This window comes from Sander lucioperca, chromosome 3, assembly GCF_008315115.2.
Source record: "Sander lucioperca isolate FBNREF2018 chromosome 3, SLUC_FBN_1.2, whole genome shotgun sequence".
In the NCBI taxonomy this organism is placed as follows: Eukaryota; Metazoa; Chordata; class Actinopteri; order Perciformes; family Percidae; genus Sander; species Sander lucioperca.
The window spans coordinates 45531089-45552797 of NC_050175.1; the positions used below are offsets into that span (position 1 = coordinate 45531089).

The 21709-nt window shown below is 40.6% G+C and overlaps 1 protein-coding gene across 2 annotated transcripts in view; it reads left to right on the forward strand.

The window, feature by feature from the left end:
* The window catches only part of cdh8 (cadherin 8), a 109476-nt gene that overhangs the window by 20328 nt on the left and 67439 nt on the right, over window positions 1-21709 (forward strand). The window lies entirely within an intron of this gene.

Below are 21709 nucleotides of genomic sequence, written 5' to 3' on the forward strand. Positions count from 1 at the left end.
ATGTTTCGTCACAGGCTTCATTTCAGAACCCTCCTGACTCTGACAGGGGACACAAACAAGCCACCGGCCCCTCCAGAAACCTCAACAATAGCAAATTTGTGACAAATTTGGATTTGTGGCATCGTGCTGCTTTCATATTGGCACATTTTGAATTCTCCGGGCAAGACTTTTCTTTTTCTTTTTCCCTGCCCATGGTATTCTCCTCTTTTGAATATTCTGTTTGTTGTGTGCTGTCTTGGGGGTAGCATTTGTTTTACGTTCTTTTTAGTTTTTACTCAAGTTTATTCTCCAATCATTAGAAGGCAGAGGAAAGGCTGCTTATGCTTATTTCCTAGCAGTGGTTGCAACTGTCCTAATAATAATTACTGGTAGTGGGAGTGGTTTGTGCACACAGCGTAAGTGTGTGTGTGTGTGTGTGTGTGTGTGTGTGTGTGTGTGTGTGTGTGTGTGTGTGTGTGTGTGTGTACAGGACGGAATGTGTTTTAGTTGCATCACCCTTTTCTAAAACAGTTATATTGTACATATTTGTTATTTTGTTATAGTGTCCTTTTATATACTTTTTTATTGGAATATCTGTATTTATGTCCATGACTGTAGCAGCACTTTGCCTTATTGTTTATTCCCTTTTTATTATGTTCATAGTATGCACCAAATCAGGCTTTTCTCACGAACCATTCCTACAAAGAACATATAGCTATGAAAAGTATTGCACTGTAATTCATATATATTCCATATATGTATTACTGTATGCACTACATTGACTGCTGCTGTCTAAGAAAGCGAAGATCCACGCAGGATCAGGTAAGGGTGGACGGATGGGTCCTGAACACAGTGCTTTCAAACGGGTTAACAGAAAAGGAAAACACAAGACTTTGACCCAGGAAATGGGTGTTTGTGTCCCAGTATTACTTAAGGGCACTGGTCTTTTAACCCTAACCCTATCTTAACTAGTCGTTTTGGTGCCTAAACTCATCTGCAACGGCTGCTGAAACCACGGTAACCTCACATTACCCTGTACCCGGCTCTCACATTCTCTCGGCTAAACTTAACTGTAAAGACCGCTAAACTTAACTGTCATGTGACAGCTCGACGCGTGACCGGTCGGCGGCCGCCATCATTTTGTAGAATCTCATTTGAGTTTTTGTTTTTGTACGTTATCACACGAACACGTCTTATCACATAAGAATGCGTCGACCAAATATACCAAGGCATGGTGATAAATATGATTCTGTTTTTTGTTTTTTTAAATCATCTATCATTTTACTTCACAAAGTGTTGTAACATTTATGTGAGGTCAAGAGTGTATTTTGTGAAACAGCGTTGATGGATTCAAAGCCATATTATGTAAAGTCTTCTGACATTGTTTAGAAAAACAGTTTACAACCCGACGATGGCGACCAAAGGCTGCTGTTGTGTTGAGTCATTAGGGCTGTGTGGTAAGACCTCGTAGTGTGACCTTTTAGCATTTCAGCGCGAATGCAATCTGGTCCTCGCTTAGCCTGAGAGAAGAGGCTCCCGGAGCTGGTTAGTAGGATGATTGTGACTGGCCGCGCAGTTTCCCACTGAGTGTTAATCACAGAAAGGAAGAGAGCGGCATGAACCTTTGCACTTGTGTAAGTGTGCGCGTATGAATAGGTGTGTGTGCCCTCCTTGTTGTCTGTGTGTAGTGAATCGCAGTTTGGGCCAAGAAGCAGTAAGGCCCGGCAGGCCGGGAAGGCGTGGAGAAGAGGAGGCTGGGTGTGACAGTTTAGTGTGAGAAGGGGAAATGGCATTGTGCTGCTGAAGCCAGTCATCCGTCTGCTGTGACACCCAGCGTGCATGGAAGATGTCCCCAGGACTCGGCAAGGCAGAGAGGAAGTGTGGTCGTGCAGAGGAGTGGGCGGCAGAGTGGAAGTGTCATCCTCTCTGTAAGTGTCACTCTGTCTCTGGTTCCCTGTCTGTATGTGGCACATGGGCGCTGTGTCTTTGCACAGAACTTGCTGTTGTTTTCCAAATGTTCGAGCACAGAAATGCACAAACATGTTTTTAACCCATTGAACCCTGGGCTGCTTAGACACTTCTTTTCTACAAGGCCTGTGGCAGTCCCAGCATGTCTTATGCTGTATAATGTCACTTGTAATATTTTTAGCTTACCTTGCACGGCAGCTGGATTCTCGCTATATCACGAGATCACGTGAGAATCGTGGATGACATATCACACAAAAGTCCATCTTGTCAGGCTTTAAGTAACGCGTTGTGTCTAAACTACCAGCTCACCGAAACAATTGGCGTCCTGTGAGGAGCTACAGGAAGCTACGGCCAGAGTTTAGGTCTGTGTGACGGCCGCAACTTTTTGTTCTAAACAACAATGGCGGATGTGATAGACAGATGGTTCATCTAATCACCTGCCAGGTATTTTTGCCCTTTCCCAAACAGTTTCCAAAGACGGCTTCTCGGATGGTTCTGTGTAACAAACCATCTGGCTCGTCAGGTTAGATATTTAGCACCAATATGTTGAGAATAAGAGGACTTGAAAAGGAGCAAATGAGAAGAAAGTAACAGATTAATAGTTGAAACGTTTTGCCACTCCAAGTGGTGGTAGTACAAATGAGACATGACTGTACTGTGACTTTACTGTTTTGAGCCCAAATTAGCTTTTTGTCAGGTACAACGGTTACAGTGTTTGGACATTTTCAGGGAAAAGAACAGTACTTTTAATGTAATGGAGTATACAATTTGATTGAGTGATGTACATTGTTGTGAGTCCCTGGGAGGCAGAAACCACTCCAAAAACAATTCCATCTATCGAAGGGACAAGACGCAGGGTAACTCTTCTAAGTCACTTTTGTAAATTAGGTTTTTAGCCTTCCTTGACAAGAGACACAGACGGGAAACACAGACAAAGAAAGAGAGGGATGACGTGCAACAAAGATCCAACAAAGCAGTAGAACTGGGGACATTGTGGTTATGTGCTATGCATCTCATTTACTAGACTGCTGGGAAGCCACAGAGGGAGGAGGCATTTTATGGAGAAAAAGTATCAAAGTATTTTGTTTTGTTTTTGTTGCCTGTGTCCACAGGTTTTAAGCAAACAGATAATAGTTTTACAGTACATGAATGGATAGTGTGTGCGAGTACCAGAGATGTATAAGAATCATGTTGATAGGACATTCTGTCAAAAAATATATTCATAAAATAAAACAAATCACAATTATCTGTCACTCGTATTGTTTTATCTTTTCTTATTTTCATTTGAGATGAATATGTAGGTTGTACAACCAGGGTTCCCATCATGCTTTGTAAGGGTTAGGGTTAGGGTTTGATACTGAAGAAAATGTCGACAGTTGAGTATTATCTTTTATCTTTTTGTAATGGAGGAAGTACTTACATCCTTTAGTAACAGCAGTAATAGCAGTACAACATATTCCTTAGTATTCAAAATGATGCATACACTTGTAAGTAAATGTACAGAAGTACTTGCAGCAACATGTACTCTGAGTATCAGCAATGAAAGTACTTTCTATGCAGAATGGTCCCTTTCAGAGTAGATATTATTTGTATTATGTCACTGGAATATTATTATAGATGCATTAATGCGTAAGTAGCATTTTAATCTCCTAGTGGAGCTCATATTTATACACTACTGGGTAGTTTAATCTATAACATAATTGATTTTGAATGATACAATATGTTCTAGTATATACATTTTTTTATAAAGTAAGTATGCTGTCAAATAAATATAGTGGAGTAAATCAAATGCAATATGTCTATGTGAAATGTGTTGGAGTAGATGGATAAAGTGGCATGAATTAGAAATAAGTTGAGGAACTGTACAAATAAAGTACAGTATCTCAAAAATATCCTTAATTGTAGTACTAAATGTACTTACTGTAGTAGTTAGTAGTAGTTTCCATCTAAACAGTCATACTAATTCCCTCAGTATGTGTATGAATGATCAACTGGGTTCAAAGGGTAAATCATCCGTCTACGCAGAACTTTAATTAACTCCGTAGTCTTGCACAGTGCTGCGGAGGAAGGTCTGGCTAGTCCACACAGCATTCCGGCATGGGCGAAAAACGTGCTCTGGTTTATTGGCATTTCTTTAAACCTATCACAATCGTCTTGGGCGGTGCTAAGCGCCGGACGGAGCCACGGTGCCGCTGCAAAATAGCCTCGGGAAGGAACTTGTTTTGGTGGAACATGTGTACGTTCAAAAGTAGTTTTAGTCGTGCAACAGAAAACTCAGATTGGACAGATAGTCTAGCTAGCTGTCTGGATTTACCCTGCAGAGATCTGAGGAGCAGTTAACCATAGTCCTCAGAAATCCACCAGAGGTTAGAACGGCAACACAAAGGAAGAGGAAGGGGACGGACATCCGGCAAAAAATGTGGGACATCCGGCGGAATTTCCGGCGGCACCTGAACACCAGCACACTTCCAACCCCCCTTTCCTGCATAAGAAGCACTAGTTATTAACATAGTTACCTTCAGTATCAAGTCTATCGCAGTGGGTGACCCAGTTGGGAGAGGGAGAAAGACAAAGAGAGACTGAGGGGCGAGCCAGAGTTGCTGGGATTTTTAATGGCTCCTGCTTGCCAAGTGTGGTCATGAGCCTCGGGTGCACAGACGAGGCCTAATCAAAAGCCCCACACCGTGTGACTGACAGCATCAAAGTGCATCTGCTTACTGCGGGGAATGCTCCCAACTTTCTGATTTCTTCACAATTAAAAGTGGCTACGGGAATGGAAACGCACGCTGTGATGATTTCTTCCTGCTGTATTATTTATTTTTTGTCTCCCTCCTTTTCCTCTTTTTCCTCTCGTAAACAACATGAGCGCTTATCCCGTTCCCCTGTTATGTTTGTGTACATTATTTCCCAACCCTCAGGAGGCCCAGAGGAGGAGAGGGAGAATTAAAAAGGGAGAGAAAGAGAAAATGTAGAAAAGACACAGAGAGAAAATGCTGCTGAGAGGCAAGCAGAGTGGGGAGAGTGTGAGAGGGCTGTATTTTTACACCATCACTGTTTGTAGAGCGTTTTAGCACCCTGAGTAACTACGCTATGTAAAAAAGAAAGTGTTGTGCTGCTGTGCTGCTCCATCAAAACATCTTTCTGAAAAAAATGACAGCGTGACCCACAGCAGAAGCAGTTGACCACCAAACTGTAAACCCAACTTGAATGCTTAAAGACATTACGGGAGCTTGTGTTTGCTCAGAGGCATTTCAGTTTCTGTCTTTCCACTTTTACATATTTTGCCATGGATATTTCAAAGGCTACAACCTCATCAAAAACATTGTAATGGGAGGGGTAGGATGCAAAAACACCAGGATAAATTGTATCTGTCGGATTTATATTTCTATTTCCATTTCCCTCCCTTCGATTAGCGGATTGGCTACTTAAGAGCTGTTTCCCATCAAGGGAACCGCAAAACTCTGCATGAGCCAGAATGATGGAAATTACTTTTCTGGCTTCCCTGTGTGGTGAAACTATAAGGCCAGAAGTGTATTTCAAATATAATGGAGTTTGGTGCATTCCCAAAGGCAAAATGATGTGTTAGCGACCAAAACGATGCACATTGTTTCGCTTTTGGATACGCCGCCAACCCTTTAGCACAGCTACATTCCCCTGCTTCCAAAATCCCCCTTCGGAACTGTTTGTTAATGTTGTGATTGGTTTTGTTTCATACCTGCGTCCTTTAGACCTTCCAGTCCCCCATCCCCCGCCCCCCCCCAGCCTTCCTCTCAATGTGACTCCCAAGCACCTCCATTTTGGCTTTGGTGTTGTTAAATGAAAAGACCTCAGGTTGCCGGGAGGATACTGGCACTTGTTCACAGCATCACACTCAACAGCGGCATTTGGGAACACACCAAATTCAATTTCTTTCACTGCCAGCCTAATGACAATGATGACCTCGCAGAGTAAAATGCTAAGTTTGCCACAAGCTCTTAGACATTATTCCTGATCCTGTGACGTCCTTTGTTTTTTCATCCACCCATACCGGTGGCGCAGGTCAATAGGTTTGGCCATCCCGTTTCTGTGTATGTAAGCATTTTTTCCAGCATCTGGAACGACTAAATGGATATTGGAAGCTGTTGCTAGAACCGAGAGAATGTTGGACAATGGTTGAGATTGATGAGTGTTTGGGAGCTTTCCTTGTGACCCCACCGCATCTGGCAGGAACAAAGTCAGGCAGGTGTGACAGCCAGCATCCATCTACTAGTCAGCTGTAATAGGGAGGGGGCATTTGTACAGTGACACACACACACACACACACACACACACACACACACACACACACACACACACACACAGGCCTGTAAGTGAAGTATGCACACACTCCGGCTTGCACACACACACACACACACACACACACACACACACACACACACACACACTCACACACTGACTCAGAAGGGGAAAAAAAGCCTTCCTGGCAAGCTCCACTATGTGTGTTTCCAGGAAGGAGTCGTTTTGCGATGCTGACTCCCTTCAAATGTCTGCGAGCGTTCATGTCTTATTATAGCAGACAAACACCGCGTCCCCGCTCGTTAGCTCCGGACAAGACAACCATCAAAACATGTTTCGCTTAACTGTATCCTCTTCACATGGTGTTATATATCAAGCTGATTTGGGGTTTTAGTTAATTAATATATAGATGTTAGCCTTTATGGTATGATAGAGGTTCCTCTCTGGCCATAATTAAAATTTTTAAAGCATTTTTATTATTATTCAAGTTATGTTTCCTGTAAATTGACACTAATAGACATGTATCTTACAGTAAGGTCACATTGCCTTAAAACAAAAACAAAAAACAACACACATTTTTCAATCACCACTAGTGGAATCAGGCAGATTTGGATTTATGTGCCCAGGTTTCCCAGTACTTGGAATGTAGTTTTTACAGCATACCCAAATGACATTAAAAAGAGCAACATGTCCATGATAGAGTACTCCTGTTCACTCTGAGGATTATTTAAAGCAGCCAGGACATTGTTTTTGGAAATGGTATTAACTTCCAGTCAAATTGCATCAATCCAGTCCAAAATACATAGATCCACATTTATCATCGTAACACACTCAAAACACAGCAGGTACAGTATTACACTCCTACACACACTTAATTCCAGCCCGGAGGGAGCCACGGTGTCTATGAATGGTTGCCGTAAGTTTTCTCAACACCTCTTTAGACCAATCTGTCACTGGAGATGCATCTTTAGAAATTCTAAATGTGTGTGTGTCCACCTCGGCTCGATCGAGGAGAATAGAGCTATGCAGTACAGTTGAACCACTGTGTAATGTCATCTTATCCTGCAGGGAGTATTGAACCCCTGCCCAGACCAACGAGGCTCACAATGTTTCCACATGTTGTTATTCTTCGCAGAGATATATGTATGTAAAGATTATTTTGGGTCGTGACTCCAAATCATATCTAATTATGGGGGAAGACTTAATCTTTCACTCCAAAATATCTGGATCTCTGTACTTTTCGTAGAACATGTGAGCATATGTGCAAATTCCTGCATTACATTTATTAGATTGAGCTGAATATAAGCCCAGACTGCCCTGTAACAAGAGCTTATAATGCAGCCGGTGTAATATATTTTATAGAGACCTACCACCCCATTTTAGCTTGAACACGGCCCCTTCCAAATTCCCATTTGTATGTATTGTGTATGATTTTTTGGGGTTCAAGTGAACAGAATTATTGGATTTTCTCTGGAAAAAGGAACATAACTTCCTTTGCAACCAACACTATGAAGTAGAGTTTGTACATGTAATTTAAGTTTTACGTTTCTCTTAATTACTGACTCTCTGTTTGCATCACAGCGAAGAATAGTGAATGTGTTCCCTATAATTGATTCCCATGTTGATCTATGTTTATATTTTATTTTTTTTTGGATGAACCAACCCTTTTAGGAGGTAGTACTGATTTTATTACGCTTGATTTTTGATATTACATGATGGTCTAGATGGTTTCAGAGGGTTTTTACTAGGGCTGCAGGACATCAAGTCAACTTTATTTCTTTATGTGCCAGACATACAGAGCAATTGAAAATACGTTTCTCTCTGACCCACGGTGCAATAAGGACACGTACAACAAGTATAGTATAAAAGATAGAGGAAAATATGCGATATACAAGGATGTTGAATATCGCTATAACCATATTTCTTTTGATAAATAAACAGATAATAAAGTATACTCAGTTCTACTGCTTTCAGTATTTTGCTGAAATACAACAAATTGCTTTTGAATTTTAAACAATCAAAAGCAAACCGTTTCCAACGCTCTTTTATTGAACTAGTTGAACATTGAATTGAATATTAAAAGGCAGTGCTAAAAATAGAATGACAGTTACATTTTAAAGTGCAGTTTTCTACAGATATTTTCTTTCAAATGACACAAAAATCTCTGAGTGTCTTTCGCTATATGTCTCATTTAGCGTTGTGTTTATTCCGCCGGTTGATATTGCGTTGACAATGAAAAAATGATATATTGTTCAGCCCTAGTTTTTACCATATCAAAATAATATCACTTTAATAACCCTGGTGTTGTCTTCCCGTAGACCATGCAACTTTTAGTTTTTCTGGGTCAAAATTTAAAGTTAAAACCTCCAGACACTTTTGTCACTTTTCCCGAAGTTCTTTGTCAAATTTTTTAGGACATTTTTGTTGTTGTTTTGACCAAGTTTTTGAAGCTTTCTTCGACATTTATTGTCACTTTTTGACGTTTTCTCTCTTTTCCCGGAGTTCTATGTCACTCCTTCCAATGCCTTTGTCGATTTTTTTCTGCGTTTTTTTTTTTGGGATGTTTTTGTTGTTTTTTCCTCTACATTTCTGTCACTTTTTTCACCATTCTTTAATCAATTTTTTTCTTCTTCAAATGCTATAAAATTAAATAAAACACCCACATTCAATGAAAGTAGTGAACTGATCATTTATTTAACTTGTGAAGAGCGTTGTATGGAACCATGCACGTTATTTTTTTGACAATTTGGTTGAAGGAAACCCAAATTTCTGATATAGAAACTTTTTGAAAATGGGTCAAATTTGACTCGAACAGGAGGGTTAAGCATTTAAAAAATTTTTTTTTTTAAATTGAACACTTAGCATTTAAAAAACCAAAATGTTTTGGGAATAACTCAGTCCGACCTGTGTGCTTAACAAGGAAGATGGTGACATTTAAGGAGCAGGGCCTGAATGCAGTCATGCAGGTTCTCTGCAGTAAAAGCATCCCTCAGCTGGGTGGTCTATGCCACCATTGTTAGAGTGCCTTACTGCGTCAAGCCCCAGGGTATAAGCTCCACTGCCCCTCCACCCTATTCCACACCCACCACCGCCGCTCCCCTCCCTTCGCTGGCATGGAAAATCCCCCATGAGCCTCTTCTCTGATGTAAATCACAGGTAGGGGAAATGTGAGCCCGGCTCATGCACCGGCACTGTGCCGTGAAATCTCTGTTGACATTACCGACGGGCGATTCCAGAAAAAGACACAGAGCGAGAGCAGGAGAGGGGGAAGAGAGTGATAAAGAGGGAAAAGGAGAGAGAGAGAGAGAGAGAGAGAGAGAGAGAGAGAGAGAGAGAGAGCGATGTGAGGAGACGTGAGCATTTCAGAGAGTCACTTTTGACTTTCTTAGTTATTTAGTTTTGTTTTCCCTGTCTCGTCTTTGCTGCACGCTTTCATCCTCAGCCTCTCATTGAGATTTGCCATGTTATTTTTTCCCTCCTCTTTTTTATAGGCTGACACAAAGAAACAACCTGTTTTAACTGGTCTTAAAAAAAGCCTCTTTAATTCAGCTGCTAGATCTTACAGCTATAATACCCTCTAGGCCTAACCTGTTTTCTTACTTTTTTTTAGGTAACCTTTTAACAGACAAAGATTGATTTTTATTTTATTTTTTTATCCCAGTCCTGGTAGCTTTGTTATGTGATAGCAAGAAGATAACTTGGAAATGAAATGAAGGTAACAAGGGAATCAGGGAAATAGGTTAAGAGAGGCAATTTCCATGCCCACTTCCTCTTTCCAAGCACCGAAGGAACGGGTAAATGACTTTTACTTTAGTGTGTGAACATATTTTGTCCTACCTCATGTCAAGTACAGCATTCCAGGATGGCTTTGTTATCATTTCTCTTGGTTTTGTGCTATTGGAGTGGTGCAACGGGACAGAAAAGTTGGCCCTGTTTAGCCAAAGGATATGATTATGTAAGCGAGAGAGGCCTTGGATATTTGTCTAATGTGGCGGAGGAAGTCTGAGGGTCTCCGAGCGACAGAGTAATTCACTCAAAGGTCGCCTGTGTGGGGGGGTGAGGGAAGGGATCAAAGGAACATCTCATCACTGTCCACCGTGTTAAAACAACAGAGATGACACCGTCTCCTCTCTCTTGTCTACTTTTTCCCTTCTACTTGCTCCTTTTGTTCTTCCTCCCTCCCTCCTTCCCTCCTTCCCTCCTTCCTTCCTTCCTTCCTTCCTTCCCTCCTTACACTCCGTCTCCTGATCTGTGTTCCAGACAGAGTGTGAAACACTTATAGTGGCATCATGACACGCACAGGGAGTGCTTGTGCTTGTAGCTGCCGTCCACTCCAAGGTGATCTGACATCTTAAAGCGATGCTCTGCGCAATTGCACATTCGCTCAGACAAGCGTGTTGACGTCGCTGCCTAGCCAAAGGACCCATCCTGCCACCCCCCCTCCCTTAGTACTCTGAAGCCGGCTGCCAAGTGCTTCCGCGAAGAAGAGGATAGCTTAATTGTTTCTGCCACAGCCATGCCTCTTCTTCATTTCTCTCTCTTTCCTTCCTAATCCCAGGGACGGGAAAATGGAGCTGTTATTTGCATGTCTAATGATACTCGATATCACAGGCCTCTCAAAGGAGAAGGCACAGATGATTATTAATATAGCCGGTGAAGCCCTCATTTACACAACCTTTTGTTCTTAGGCCTGAGCAAATACTGCTTTCCAATACCTGCCTTTTACTGTAAAAGCCATACCCCATACAGAGATATATGTTGGCTTTGGGTGTGGAGAAACCACAGCAGATACATACGTGCAAAGTGTTTGTGTGTTTCTCTGTCAGTTTGAATGCTGGAATAAGCTACTGATGTACAAAAAATATTCTTAGTCCAAATAATGTAGCTGGGATATTGATCCGACTGGAGATGAGATCAGAACACATATGTTTTAGACATACAGATAATTTTTGTTTTTGGCAGGGAATGGACTGGCTCCATAACTCTCATAGTTGTCCTTATATGATCGAGCAGCTTTTGGCATTCAAAGTCACACATATTTGACTGATCACGTGCAGTTAGTGCACATTAACTATTGATATAATAAAGCTATAGAGCCTGCAGCGCGGTTGGAAGAAACACAGCAGAGACTTGCTATAGGACAAACAAAAGTGCTCGGCAAAAGCTGTCAGAGCCCATTATTCAAGTCCAGAAAACTTGCGGAATACCTGCAGGAGTTTTCAACACACAGCAATGCATGCCTTCCCAGCAGTGGCAGTTGGCATTGAAACTGGCTAATTTGCAAGGCTTCTCAGGTTGAGAACAATGACTATGACAGCTCGAGCAGGCACTGTGGAGCACATCTGCATTTTTCCGCAGGAATAAGCCCCAAAGAATGGCTCCAGCACTTCATGTCTTCCAATTATGGAAATATGTGCATGTCTATATATACTATACATGAAACAGCTCTTGAGACATGCTGATTGCAATGCAAATTAAATTAGAACTATGACACAGGTGTGTTCACTAATTTATATACATATATTGTTTTTTAATTATTATTATTTAATTTCTAATTTATAGTTTGGCAAGGCCAGTTTTCAAAGATGTAAATGAACTAAGTACATTGTACTTTTTAATATTTTGAGTAAAACCATACAAACCTTTGCTTAAAGAATATGATTCCAATAAATTAAACCACCTTAATATAAAAAGATTTTTTTTTAAATAACTGACTATTGAAGTTCTCCATTACAAGTCCCACACTTCAAATTGCACTTAAATAAAATAATAAAAAAAAAATAAAAAAAAAATGTAATTAACAAAACCTAGTATCAAAGTATTTTAGTAGTATTTTGTTGATAATAACTGTGCTTTTATTAAAGTGCAATTTGAAGTGTAGGACTTGTACTTGTAATGGAGAATGTCTATAGCGTGGTATTGCTGCTTTTAGGGACTGTAGAGAAATTATCGAGGTCATGAGGGGGGCTGAACTTTATGTTTTACTTTGTTAAAAAGCAAGGTTTTTTTGTTTTCTTTAAACACTCCTCTTGACTTTGAGAGAGAAAAAAAAGTCCTCCACATAACATGACAAAACAGTTATATTTGTAATTAATTCAACTTTTTAATCATGTGCCCCAATTGAAACCTTAATATCTTAATGGAGCTGTTAATATCCACCACCAACATACACATCGATAGACAGAGGCAGATGTGTTTGATCTGAACCATGGCATAGATGAAACTTGTCTTTTTTATATATTTATGTAACTATTCAGTACACTGCAAAGGAAGGCTGGCGTAAAAGATATATTTAGGATGAGAAAAATAATAACAGAACCTCCCCTGCTGTCTTAAAAAAAGTCAGACCACCCTGTTTTCAGTCAAAAGAAAAATTACAATTACTCCCCTTTTTCTGACATCCTCTTCCGCCTCATCATTTTTGTACACTCCCTGACGTATGGATGTATACTATACTTGCGAGAACTCTCCTTTCCTGCTTTACTTTTCCTAAACATGAGCTACAACACTTCCCACATGAAACTCACCAGTCGGCATGTGTTGTTTGTGACATTTAACAAGATCACATGAGACACACACACACACACACACACACACACACACACACACACACACACACACCCATGACGCATGAGTCTGTGATACTTCCACATCCACACTCATATACTCTGTGGTTAAACCACGAACAAAAAAGAAGAAGAAAATAAAGCCTGTGAGAGATTGAAAGGAGGGCGGGAGGAAGGGAAGCAAAGGAAGGAGGGAGGGAGGGGGAGTAAAATGTTGAAATATGAATTACAAACCCGAGCGGCACCATCTGGACCGAGAAAACACACATCATAGTGGAGAGCCGGCACATTGAATTAGACTTGCTACGGGATCCATCTGCACCTCGTGAAATCAATCTCATTCCTTGATTTGATTAGGTCAGCCACGCTGAAGAAAAAGAAAACTGTTGTGCTTCTTGATTAAGCTTGTTTTGTTTTGCGCCCCTCCACCACCCACTCACCCACCTCCAGCACGCTGTGTATACCGATGAGTTTGGGGCCCACAGGTAGGGTAATGACAGTAGTCGAGGTTAATGCTAAACAATCTCCTTCTATTTAACACTCAGCATGTGCGCCACAGCCTTCGTAGCCAAGCTCATTTACACTTTTTTCACGGCTCTGTCTCTTCATTGTTTAGAACATTTCTTTCTTTCTTGTCATTTTCTTTTATTTATTTTTTTATTCACTTTGCTTGAATCACAGATTTTTCTCCGGGATACATGTGGAGCTGCCCGTACATTGGACAAATGCTTCATACCAGAAGTGCTGTTATGTTACTTAGCTTTGTTTTCTGGCATTGTAGGTTGGGCACACACCAATGAACAGACTGATTGTCCAGTGCTCTCTTGTTGTAACAACAGGCATGTAATGAGCAGGCGGTAAAAATCTATAGTGAAGAATGCTTGCATGCTGGGTGCATTATGCAGAGTTGTTTTTATTTTCTTATTTTCCATTATTTCTCTGTGATGACACTGTACCCTCCTATGATTAAAATGCATCCTCCCATGCATCCACACTCACAAACAAAAGGCTCTTCATGGGTGGCTAAATCTAATTGCGTTGCCCTCTTGTACTAAAGGTAGCTGCTTTGACTTTGACTTATTCTCCAGAAGCAATAATGCGCCTCTGGGTGTGGATGTAACACATGTGCCATTGCTCAAAGTGCAGGGATGGACACGGAACACATTAGCCCTGATTGACCCTGGTACAGATTGCACGCAAATCCAGTTCAAATTGTCTCCTTTTTGTGTTTGTCTCATTAATTCATGATTGTCCAAGAGGAAAATAAAACAGAATGAAAGCGGAAGCGAAAGCTTGCCGATGATCTCTCTCGACATTAAAAGGAAGAAAAAAGAAGAAGAAAAAAAAACAAGCTGTGTGGACAAGGTATAAGACTGAGAGTCTCTGTACTGATTGTAATTACTGTACCTTTTCTGAGTGGAGCTGGCTTCAATTACAAAGCGGGACCTTTGCTTGTATGTGGGTCGTGACACTATCTCTTTCCCATTGTCTCAATAAAGGAAGAGTGTCTGCAGTGATAATAAATTAACAGGGAAATATTCAAGGTGCGCTTTCCCCTTGAAAGAATGAATACGGCGTTTTCCCTCCCAAAAGAGCAATGCTATTTATTTTTTTTGCATCAAATGTCCACAAAGCCCTATGGATTTAATTCCTGTGTGGCCAGTGTAAGAGAACAACAATATAACCTATAGAGTTGTATTCTCACTGAGGTATAAGAAAGGTATACAAAAGTAAAAAATCATCAATCTTATAGCTATTTCAGCAAATACGCAACACTTAAAATCTGTCCTCATTTATTAAGAAAAAAATTGCGGAGCCTACAATAATTCAGGTTACAATATTTCTAAATGAAACTTTTAATTTCCAATGTTCCAGCTTCTACCTATGTTCAATATATGGTTTCCTCTGATGAAATATGTTATGGTTCACACCAGAAGGGAACTTTTCTGTCCAATTTGATAAAACGCTACGTGCCATGAGACAGACTGGAGGGAAAATGTTCCCAAGAATAGCTAAGTGTATCATATATCATGCATCGCGCCATCTGTTCCGTATATTCAAAATGTTATTGCAATATTTAGAATTACAGATTATTCATGTAGGTGTAATTAACAGAGTCAAAATCCAACAAATGGGAGGAAGCTGCAATTCATTTCCAGACATGTTTGAGCAGAATCTATCTGGAGTAACTATTTAGTCTACAGTTGCCTAGGGGTGTACAGATGGGGAAAAAAATGGTAGCGCTAATTTTACCATTTTTGCCAATGAATTACTGTACCCCTTGCAGAATTAGGCCCTCTTGAATGAATTCTATGGATTTGTTCTTGTGAGACTGGGTCACATTGGCCAGATGAAGAGAACTGGGTCATAATAAGTGACTGAACTGGATAGAAAAAGGTCAACATCTGGCTGTTACAAAAAGGTGCTATGTAAACTAGTCCACCAGCACATGGCCTTGGGGTTCCCATACATTTTACATAACAACATGCAATCTAATACATATTTAATGCAAAACATGACATTTTCCAGTAGGAGGTGTCTCGTCTGGTCATGCAATCTTGGTTAAATAAGTCTGTGGTCTTCACCACATTAGGATCTCACCAAACATGACATTTAGAGTCAACACAATTATGCATTATACAGCACGTTTTCATGCTGTGCTGTGTCTTTGCCAGTTTGCATCATTTGTTACATTAAATAACATCAAATGCTACATATTGTGATAAAAAGCAGTGGAGGAATGACTGTGTACTCACATACTGTAATTAAGTACACATTTGTAAATGGTTACATAGAAGCAGTTTGTAGATGGGTCCCCTTGTAACATGTTTCATATGTGTATTAGTTGCTCCAAACTTCTTACGTTTTCAACAACAGTTGGGAGCTAAGACTGGCCTAGAATTGTCCAATATTTCACAATAAAGCAAAGATAAGACACATGTCCAAAAATGATTACAAATCTGTAAAGCTGAACTTTGTTTTATCTTCTTTTCAACTCCATTTATCATCTCACAGTCCCTTGGATTTATATTGTGACCCTTTGGAACCTTTGGACTGAACTACCTAACCATGTGTCCGCACCCAGAAAACGACCGTATGGGTTGAATATGCAACCACACACAAAATTAAGTTTTTTGTTTGGCGGTGACCTTTTGTGAAGTAATTATCGGGAGAGCAAATGAGGAAGTGAGGTGACAAAGTATAAGAGCCAAATTCTATGTAAGAAGGTAGGTTGGGGTGGTGGATGGGTCAAACAAACAGGACTTTCACTCAGAATTCTGGGATTTGTGTCCCATGTGAAACCAAAAGTCAACTGTCATTTTAAAATTAACCGATTTTGAAATTAACAGTTTTAGTCCATTACACAACGACGTGACGTTACCTCCTCATTTTAGTAGTTTTATGTGACTCATTTTAAGCCAGTCCCTGATGTTTTCCTAACCCTAAGTATTTTTCTTGCCTAAACTTAATTAGTTCACACATTATTACGGTCACATGATTAAACCGCAACAGTGCGGCAGTAAATCATTTTGTGAGTCTTTGGAAATGAACCCATAATGTCCTTTAGGTATGAGGATGTATAACATGTATATGTAAAATAGTCAAAGCAAGCCTGACAACAACAACCAAACCAGCTACAAAAGTACAATGCTACTTACACATTGTTGCATCTGTATTAACAATATATCAGTCACAGCGGCCATTTTTCTTGTACTAGTCAAAGTACTTGTTTCTTCTACTTTGACTTTTGTCCATTTAAGTACATTTTGCTGATAATACTTTTACTTAAATATAATTTTGAATGCAGGAATGGTGCATTTTTACATTGTGTACTCATGTAAAGGAACTGAATACATCCTTCACCAATGATAAAAAGTATTCATACAGTATATGTGTGTAACTGTTTTTTTCCCAGATGAAATTCTGCAAACGTAGTGACCCTTACCGAGGACTAACTGAGGTAGAATTTGGAAAAGGCAGTTGGACGTACTGTGTGTAGTCTGTTCTAGCAGACAGAAGCTGACAAGTTGCATCACAGTGACAACATCTCTTCCCTCTCGCTCCTCGCTGCAGTCTCCCTCTCCTTCTCCAGTCCTACTGGTACATACATAGGAGGAGCACATGTCCTATCTACCATTTGCCCTGACAAGGAGCAAAATCATTAGTTCTCTCTGTCAGGTTACACTTAAGTATGTGGGAGCCAGGCCCGAGGCGGTGGTTGGAGGGGTAGGTGGGTGGGAGTAGAATCTGTAGAATCTTTCTCATTAGGACACAGTGATTGTTCAAGTGATTGCCGTAAAAGCTCATCTTCAGCAGGGACTGACATATTTCCTCCTCCGCTGACAGGATAAGCAGTCCCATGCAGCCCCTGATTGGGAGTTGTGGTTGGCAAATGGAGGTGTGCATGTGAGTGTGTATGTGTGTGCATGTGCATGGGCGTGCACAACAGTTCTGGCATGAAGCAGACAGTGCTGTAAAGTACTGCCACAAGATAATTTCTTCAGGCAACCATGGTTTTCTTTATCACCCTGAGTTGCAGCTTCAAAATATATGGATGTCAACAGTGGCTAAGGAAAGACTCATAATAACGTCCCCAGTCTGTATATACACACACACGCTGCACTCACTAATGGCATTATGACCTCTTGATGATATATTCTGTTTACATTCATACAATGAAGCAACTGTTTACTTTGAGAACAAGTACAAGGAAACTACATGTGACAAGACTTACCTTGCACGGTTCTCGCAATATCACAAGATCACGTGAGAAGCATAGGATCACATTTTATACCAAAATGTATTCTCTCAGGCTTAAATGAATATTGCGTTTGTGTCTGGACTACCAGCTAACCGAACCAATCAGCATCCGGTGAGCAGCTGTAGCAGCTACGGGCATTGTTTAAGTGTTTGTGACGGTCACAACTGGTTGTTCAAAACAACAATGGTGGACGTAATGGACAGATGGTTCATCCAATCACCTGCCAGGTTTTTTTTCTTGAAAGTACCTGCCCTTTTTCAAACAGTTTTCAATGACAGCTTCTCAGATGTTTTTGACTCGTCCTGTTAAGTGAAAAAATGCTATTAAGAGCTCTATTGCCACTGTAGTCTCGCATTGCCAAACCTTCCTCCACAGCGCTGCAGAGGAGGGTCTGGCTAGTCCACACAGCATTCCGGGATGAGAAAAAAAACGTGCTCTGGTTTATTGGCATTTCTTTAAACCCATAACAATCATCTTGGGCGGTGCTAAGCGCCGGATGGAGCCACGGTGCCTCTGCAAAATAGTCTCGGGAAGAACCTTGTTTTGGTGGAACATGCGTACGTTGAAAGGTTATTTTAGTCGTGCAACAGTAAACTCACATTGGACAGATAGTCTAGCTAGCTGTCTGGATTTACCCTGCAGACATCTGAGGAGCAGTTAACCATAGTCTTCATAAATCCACCAGAGTTTAGAATGCCAACACAAAGAAAGCGGAAGGTGACGGACATCCGGCCTAAATGAGGGACATCTGGCGGATTTTCCGGCAGCACCTGAACAATCCCGGAAATGAAACGTTATCGATGTAGACTATTGCCACTGTAACTAGTCAAATACAAAAAAGAAATTGGCAGGGCAATAGCCTATGTGTCTAAACCACCTGTGCTCAGAATACTGTATTGGTGCTTTGTGACTCCAGTCTACATATTAGCACATAATCATCATGGCGACAGTACCGTATGCTGCATGTTTCCTGAATGCCACAGTCAAAGTCAGTGACTCTTGGAACTGTTTTAGTTGCCCAGGCAACTCAGCTAATGACAGGGACCCGTGACAGACCCCCCCCCCCCCCCACACACACACACACACACTTTTAGTAATTGTACTCTTTGATGGTCTCCTGTGCACTCCAGTGCGAAGGCTGTCTAAGAAGTGGGCGACCAGGGCATTTAAAGCAGACATCATTGTTAAGAACTGCAGCTGGTTACAGCCACCTCTGCTCAACTTTCAGGAAATGTGGTGTTAAGGTGGCAGTTTCTCACAAAGTGAACACTTTTTTTTCTCAAAAGAAAGCACACAATGTGACATTTTTATAAAGTAGAGGATTTAGTCATCCATCCGTAATTTTTGTTAACTCGTCAGCTGGAATGCACCATGGCTTGTTCTACCTAGACATCCATACAAAGTGGCAACTGATGTTACAAGAAGAGGAATTGATCCTCCAAAGCAAATGAAAGCAGTACACGTGTTGTGTGTTGTAGATATGCATTGGTGTTGTTTTCAGACATGTAGCCTGAAAGTGCTTGGCTGGTACATGACCCTCCACCTTTTATAGTTGTACAAGGCCCTGCCCTCGAAAGACCCAAACCATGCTGTCTGGATATCAGTGGATACAAGTAAGAGTTCATTTGGCACAAGTCTTTTAGTTGTTCCAAAGTGCAGGGCAAAATGTTTAGTTGAGAACGGCCTGCCAGCGGATCTGAGAGCAGCTGAAAGTGTTGATATCGAACCATATAACTTCCTTCTTTAGCCTAGTTTTTGATTATTTCATTTATTTTTCTGTTATCTGTTTTAATGGTTTTATGACTTCACGTTTATATTTTCTATATATTTATGTTGATTTTTAGAAAGTGAAGGAGTCTAACTAATGAATATAGCAATTCATACTAATAAACCAACACATTTTAACTGTGGTAAACTATTGTAATTTCAAGGTGACAATCACTAGCTTTTTATGAGCATTCAAAAGCTAGTAAGTCAACCTTGAGTTTACAATGAATTAATTTTTTTTTGTTTATTTGTATGCCTTTATTTGATAGTTTAAAGTAGAGAGATGACAGCAAGTGATGGAAGAGAGACAGAGCTGGGTGATGACATGCAACAAAGGCCCCTCGTCAGATGCGTACATCTCCATCCTTTTTCTGATAAGATTACAAATACAAAGCCAAATAATCAACAACGAAACAACAAAAAGTGCACTCTCATTCAATCAGTTTCCATGGAATTATATAGGTATGTAACTTAATCAACATCATTGTGCTTAACAGTTTATTCTTGACCTTAAAAACAGCAGTTGGCAAAACAACTCTAGGTCCTCGTGCTTGTTATATAAAAGTCAAGCTTTACACTTAATTTCTATATTATTGTGCATTACGTTTTTACACAAGTGTACACTGAGGATCAAATCGTTGATGGGTTGCTAAAAATATGTATGATATACTGTATGGCACAACCTAAACCCAATTAGCCATATAGCTAAAATAGTCCATTTGTATGGAGCCCTGGAGGTGACACGGAGGAAAGAAAAAAAAAACTACCAACAAACAATAACACTAACCTCAGTAGCTAGCTAGTAGCGCTAGATAGTAGCGCTAGCTACTAAGGTTAGCCTGCAATCGTTGACATCTGCAGTCAACGCCAATGTTTATTATAACACTTCACATTGGCATTGTATTAATTAGTAATGCTTATCAAAATAAACTATGGATGTATTTAGACAACCAAGGAGATGTAATCATTATGTCATGCTACTAGCTAGCACCACTAGCTAGCTACTACGTTTGTTGGATTTGAGAGATCTCGCAAATAAAACTCGATATCTTGCAAAACAAAGTCAAGATCTCGCAAAAGTATAGTCAGTGTACTTTTTTCCTCCATGTCACCTCCGGGGCTCCGTACATTTGCACCCCTATGGTGGAAACATGCAGCCATACATGCCGAGCTGCAGGCATACCACTACACACTAGAAGTCACACAGGATAAAAAAACAATGACAGACCAGATCATTAATTTGAGCTCATTTAAGGAGATTCTCAGTGTGCAGGATGTTGCGAGGCATTTGTGTTAATGAGCTACATCATTCATGTGAAATGATGGCACAATTAGGAAAACAAAAGTGCAAGGTGTGACAATTTAAGTGAATGTGCTTTGTCAGTGTCTGCAAACAACACCTTCGAGTATATGCATAAGAGCTGGCGTATAGAAACATTGCGGGGTTTAGAGGTCAGAATTCTCACCGACAGATTTTTTCCTTGCTAGTCTGCACCCTAACCACGCTCCCGCGGGGATCTCTGTTGAAACACTGTGGCAGGAAATGAAATTAAAGCTGCTGAATACAGATGTTGTGATGCATGCCTGTGTGCTCAATTGTGTGTGTGTGTGTGTGTGTGTGTGTGTGTGTGTGTGTGTGTGTGCCTTTGTGTTTTTTAGAGGCATGCACATTAACAAACATACATACTGAAAAGAAGAGGGCTGCCAGCCGTGTCACTACAACACTGCAACATTGCTGGATTTGTAAATGTTCTGCTCGGTGCCTCTCTCCTCCCCTTTGAAAGTCACTCACCTTGGGGATCAAGAGGCTTATATGAAAGGTGACTTACAGTAAAAGAAGTGCTTCTTTCTGTTTATGTGAATAAAAGCAAAGTTCTTTGCTTCTCCTCCTGTCAAAGCCCTGGTGTTTCTCTTTTTCTCTGACCTCTTTTCATCCTGCACAGATTTACTTTTGAAGGTTCTGCCTGTTCTTCTGTCCACAGATGTTTCAACGGCCTTATGTAGCATTGTCAGACTCATTAGTTATACTCAGCCCATTCTGCAAATGGGAGCCAACCACTCGGCCTAGCCTGTAATGCAGCTTTAGTGAACTAATTAAACTGTAATTACAAAATAATGAGGGACATGCAGTATTGCCCAGTAACTTAGGGCTAGTTATTTGTGAGCATGGATCGTCATGTGCAGTTTCATCTTTAATTTTTTATGGATTCTGATACTTTTCTGTTCTCGCCGTGTTATGGAATGCACATTCAAAGCACTTCCAGCTTCTTTGTTCAGTGAATTTCACACTGTAGGGAGCAATATCCCCCCACAATGTGTGTTTGTATGATGTATTTGCGATGTATAATGAGGAACAATGTAGGCTAAGGTCCATTTCCTGTGCTACTTATAA